This window comes from Dendrobium catenatum, unplaced genomic scaffold (assembly GCF_001605985.2).
Source record: "Dendrobium catenatum unplaced genomic scaffold, ASM160598v2 fragScaff_scaffold_273, whole genome shotgun sequence".
In the NCBI taxonomy this organism is placed as follows: domain Eukaryota; kingdom Viridiplantae; phylum Streptophyta; class Magnoliopsida; order Asparagales; family Orchidaceae; genus Dendrobium; species Dendrobium catenatum.
In genome coordinates, this window is record NW_021318735.1 from 2,299,925 (window position 1) to 2,305,521 (window position 5,597).

Consider the following 5,597-nt stretch of genomic DNA (forward strand, 5'->3'; position numbering starts at 1 on the left):
AATTCACATTCAATTGTTCAGATCATTTTACAAAAAATAGATAAACTCAAAACAGTCCTGGTGAATCTAATAATCATCCCCTAAATTTATTTGATCAAATGATGGATCCATAAATATTTCTTCGCCAAAATCTTCCACCTAAAATACTTCAACATCCTCACATGCAATTATGTCATTTTCATCACCCGTATTAGCTAGGACATCTTCATATGCAAATCATTAGTATAAAATAATAAGTTTGTATTTCATATTGCACCCAATTGATATAAATAAATCTACAATCTTACTTGGATATAGTGCAGTTGATGTTATGTTCAATTCTCACTACAAGTATTGTAACATCTTTATAAATTTCCGTCTTTAAATTTTCTAAGTCAAGTTTTGGAGTTGACTCGTCATCAAGTATTCAAAAGTCAAGAAGTTAAATATTTTGTAGTCCAAATGATCATAACTTTTTTTTAAAGCTGGAATTTATATAATTAATATGATAGATATAATATGCATCATAATTTAAAAGATGTTTAAATGTAGTTGTAGATAATAATGAAAAGATGTCGTCTTTAATGCTCAAGATGATTTCGTCTTTTAGTATTAATTTGAAGTTCCTCTCACAGCCGGATGAAGATGATGTTTGACTGAGAAGCCTAACAATCAATTCCTATAGATTTGGAGCATTAGAGCTGAACATCTTTCATCATTCATCTACAAATCAATAAATATTAGTCTATTCAAATGCATTTGATGTAAACAAAAGCATCATAGCTCAAGTAAATGTTAAAATGCATTCTTAAGTTTATGTTATCTTATTAGTTTGCATTTTATTTGATATTATTATGACATTTGACTTTTCAAAACTTTTCAAGTTATCCCGAAAAAGCCTCACTTCATTCATTGTCAAAGATGGTTTAAGACATATGTATTTATTGTCAATCAATTCAACTAAACTTGGTATAAATTCAAGTTTGTTGCAGTAATTTTCTCAGTCATACTAAAAATAAGTGATGACGAAATAAGTTGTTGAATGTATCCCCTTTCTTAGTTGATTATCTCATCTTCTCTTTATGATATGAGTATAGATCTTGTAAATTGTTTTTAGATTTTTTAGCATGCATTTTATAACTTTTCTAGTTTTATACATGTCATTATAAAGGTATCCAACATAAGACTTTTCATCTGCATCAATAATTTATAACAACCTGATCGAGTCCCGTTTCTAGAGAGAGAAAATTCCATTTTCAAACTTTCAAATCCCAGTTTTATTCCACTATTCCAACATATTGTTAGGGGATGGCGACAGATGGCCGCCAGCCATCGGTGTCTTCATCGGCGAAGACGCAACCTAATGGTGCAATTAATATTCAGAATAGAGGTGGTATTGTTCGTTTGGGTGCGAGAATAAACCCTGAAGCTAATGACGCCAGAAGAAGTTGTCGAGAGGTTCGTTGGTAATAAAGGATAATGTTGGTGATGTTTCTAAGAAAATTACTCATGTTACTGGTAAAGGTAAGGTTATTTCTGAGGATTTTGAATGCAAAACTCCATGACATTTGAAGGTTCTTGCTAAGTCGCTGCTGAAATCAATCGAAGGTGGAGCTTCCTCGTTGGGAATGAAAATTTTTGTTAACAGAATTGGGAATTCAAATGCAATCCCAGATAACAGTGTGATAAATTCGAATTCACTAAATTCGGTTAGCAAAATTGTTCATGAGAAAGTTGACGACTGTGTAAAAGATGTCGAGGATGATTCTGCTTCGTTGAAGGTAAATAATGAAATGCCTAATGGCTCTGGAAAGGAGGTCGGTGGAATGAATCCTTGGTACAAGAGGCCTTACATTAAGCTAAATTTTAAAGAGGATATTGTATTGACAGAGGATGGTAAAGCAGTGAAATTGAAGGAGCCTAATGAAATTTTGAATTCAAGCAAGTTGGTGAACTCTTTGGTAGCCAAGGTGTTTGGGAGAGAGATTCCCTCTCATATTGTCGCTTGGGAATTGAGACGTCAATGAATCCAATTTGGTCAGTTTCATTTTACTCCACTTGGAAGGGGTTGGTTCTTGTGTTCATTCAAAACAGCCGAAGCTTTAGAGTCTATTCTGACAGGTGGCCCGTGATATGTAAATGGACACATTATTAGAATGGATAAATGGTCTCCTGAGTTTTCTCCTTTGTCTATGAAGGGTCTTACTTCTCCTATATGGATTAGAATGCCTCAATTGCCTTTGCAATGCTGGGATGAGGAAAATGTGGCAAGAATTGCTTCTATGGTTGGAAAACCATTAATGTTGGATGGAAACATGTTCCAATGGGGGAGAAGAGAGTTTACAAGAGTTTGTGTTCGTGTGAAGCTGGACCAACGTCTTCCCTTGGGAGTTTGGGTGTAGAGTATTTCTGTAAGGTTTTTTCAAAAGGTGGAGTATGAAAATATTTCCACATTTTGTTTTGCATGTGGAATCATTGGGCGTGTATATAGTGATTGTAAGAAAGGGGTGTTCGATTGTGAATGAATCGGTTGAAGATGTTAGCAGAAAAGGGCAAAATAATTCTGAGGTGTTGAGGCAAGAAGCAGATAAGGATTCAACCTATAGACCAGGAGGTTCATGTCAATCAAATGCCAAGCCTTGAAAGTTGAGGTATTTTAAGAAAAGCTAATTGAAGCCAATGAATGTGGAACCAGAAATTGCTCTCGGGTTGGATTCTGAGAGGCTGGATTCATCTGAGAACGTGGATTTGGAAAAGGATATGGTAAATATGGTGGCAGCAAAAGAAGGTGAAATTATCGTGGAGCATGATTTGGGTAATAAAGTTATGGAAGCTGGTGGATCCATGGAGCATGGCAACCCGATGGAATAGGTGTTAGAAATTCCTGATGGTGAGAAGGGTATGGATTCTACACATGTTTCTTCTTTTATTTCTGTGGCTGTGAATAAGTTTCATGTTTTGAATAATAGTGGGGAGGAGATGTTGGAGTTTGATGAAACTTCAATGGCCTAGGAGTGATAATAAGGGTAATCTGTCTTTCAAGAAGGATGATATTTTGGGGAATAATGATACTTGTGGTGAGAGGAGCAGTGAAGATTTTGAGGGTGTTAATGTAGCAAAGGAGGTTGGTGGTAATTGTGAGACGGCTAAGTTTAAGCTTGCAAAAGAGCTTAAATCTCTGGGACTGGATAAAATTCTTACTCTTATTAGGAATGCTGAGGTTGTTCTTAAAAGAAGGGACGGGGGCTCATCCCAATGGTGTTCAATGAGTTCGATTGCTTTTTGGAACTATAGAGGGGCTAAGAAGAGAGAGGCCTCTCTTTATCTAAAGGAATTAGTAAAAGAATTTAATATTTTGTTTGTGGGATGGGTGGAGACTAAAATTTCTTTCTTTGATAAAGTGGTCTTTAAGAAAGTGATGGGGTCTGACTGGGATTATTTTCTGCTTCCGTCAGAAGGTTTATCAGGTGGTATTATGGTGATGTGGAGATCTGATTTGGCTTTCTTTTCTATGTTAAAGACTTCAGATAAATGTGTAATTGGAGATCTTAATGTTTTTAATAAGGGAGTGGATGATTTCTACAATTTATGGAGGATGTTCATAAGAGGAGGAACTAATGGGATTGTCTGCGAGTGTTGTCTCATAAGAAGGTCCCTCCTGTTATAGGTGGAGACTTAAACTTCATTTTGTCTCAGGATTATAAGAGGGGTGGAAGGAAGTTTGTTTTTTCTCAAGGCCCTAAGGAGATGATGAATTTTATGAATGATAATGATTTTTATGAGGTGGGGCTGGTTGGACCAAGATTCACTTGGTGTAACAATAAAAATGGAGGAGGGAGAATTTTGGAAAGGTTGGACAGGTGCTTGCTTAATTCGATTGCTATAGTGAGTATCCAAGTGGCCGTTGTGAGACATATTGCTAGAGTGGCTTCAAACCACTGTCCTATTGTTTTGAAGATTTTGGATTTAGCTATTAAGAAGAAAGGTTTTTTGAAGTTTGAAGATGTTTGGGTTTCTTTTCATGCTTCTTCCAGTATTGTTTCTAGAGTGTGGAATAAGTCTTATGATGGAGATGAAATGCAAATTCTTAATAAAAAATGTAAAAGAACTTTAAAGGAGTTGTTCTTTCGGAGTAAGGCGAAATTGAAGGATTTTTTATTGTTAAAAGAAAGACTTAAGAAAGAAGTGTTGCAACTTCAAGAGGCTACGGTGGGTTGGTTAAATGAAGAAAAATTATGGCTTTTGAGATCTAAGGTGGGAGAATTGAATGTGCATCCTGCCCGCTTGAATACTTGGTGGAAATAAAGGGCCAAAATAAGATGGATTGAAGAAGGAGATTCTTATTCCAAATTTTTTCATGCGTTTGCAAATGATAGGAGAATTGGCAGTTGGATTACTCAAGTTAGAAAAATAGATGTCATTATGGCTGAAGATCCGAAAGAGGTAGAAGATGAATTTATCAGATATTTCCAAGGAAAATGGAGGGATAGTGAGTGTTGTTTGAAGAATTGGTCGGTTCCTTGGAAGGTCTTAGAGGATGATGACATAAGCATTATGGATACAAATTTTTTTAATTCGGAAATCACAGATGTTATCAGAAGTTTGGGTGGAAATAAGTCTCCGGGTTGTGATGGAATATCTTATTCTTTTTTTAAAGCTTATTGGGATATTATTGGTGGTGATGTTTGCAGAGCTGTGAATAAATTTTTTATTTCTGGCAAGCTGTGCAAGGAATGGAAGGAAACTTTGATTGTATTGATTCCTAAAGTCAAGAATCCTATTTTACCTTATGGTTATCGTCCAATCAGCCTTTGTAATTCTATTTACAAGATTGTGTCCTTGATGTGGGAACCCTTGCCTATTTAACACTGCACCCGGGCGCCGGTGCAGCGGCCCTTGCACACTTGTCACTGTATTCAGGCCATACAGCGCATCGCTTCTAGGGGACGCCCTAGCATTAACACAATTTCTTAAATGATTCATATCATTATTATTCGACATGTTTTACGCTGGCTGTCGACTACCTAACGCAACCCTCCACTTTTCTCATCCATGAGCAGTGAAATTGAAGGAGCCTAATGAAATTTTGAATTCAAACAAGTTGGTGAACTCTTTGGTAGGCAAGGTGTTTGGGAGAGAGATCCCCTCTCATATTGTGGCATGAGAATTGAGATGTCAATGGATCCAATTTGGTCAGTTTCATTTTACTACACTTGGAAGGGGTTGGTTCTTGTGTTCATTCAAAACAGCCGAAGCTTTAGAGTCTATTCTGACAGGTGGCCTGTGGTATGTAAATGGACACATTATTGGTATGGATAAATGGTCTCCTGAGTTTTCTCCTTTGTCTATGAAGGTTCTTACTTCTCCTATATGGATTAGAATGCCTCAATTGCCTTTACAATGTTGGGATGATGAAAATGTGGCATTAATTGCTTCTATGGTTGGAAAACCATTAATGTTGAATGGAAACATGTTCCAATGGGGGAGAAGAGAGTTTGCAAGAGTTTGTGTTCGTGTGAAGCTAGACCAACGTCTTCCCTTGGGAGTTTGGGTGTAGAGTATTTTTGGAAGGTTTTTTCAAAAGGTGGAGTATGAAAATATTTTCACATTTGTTTTGA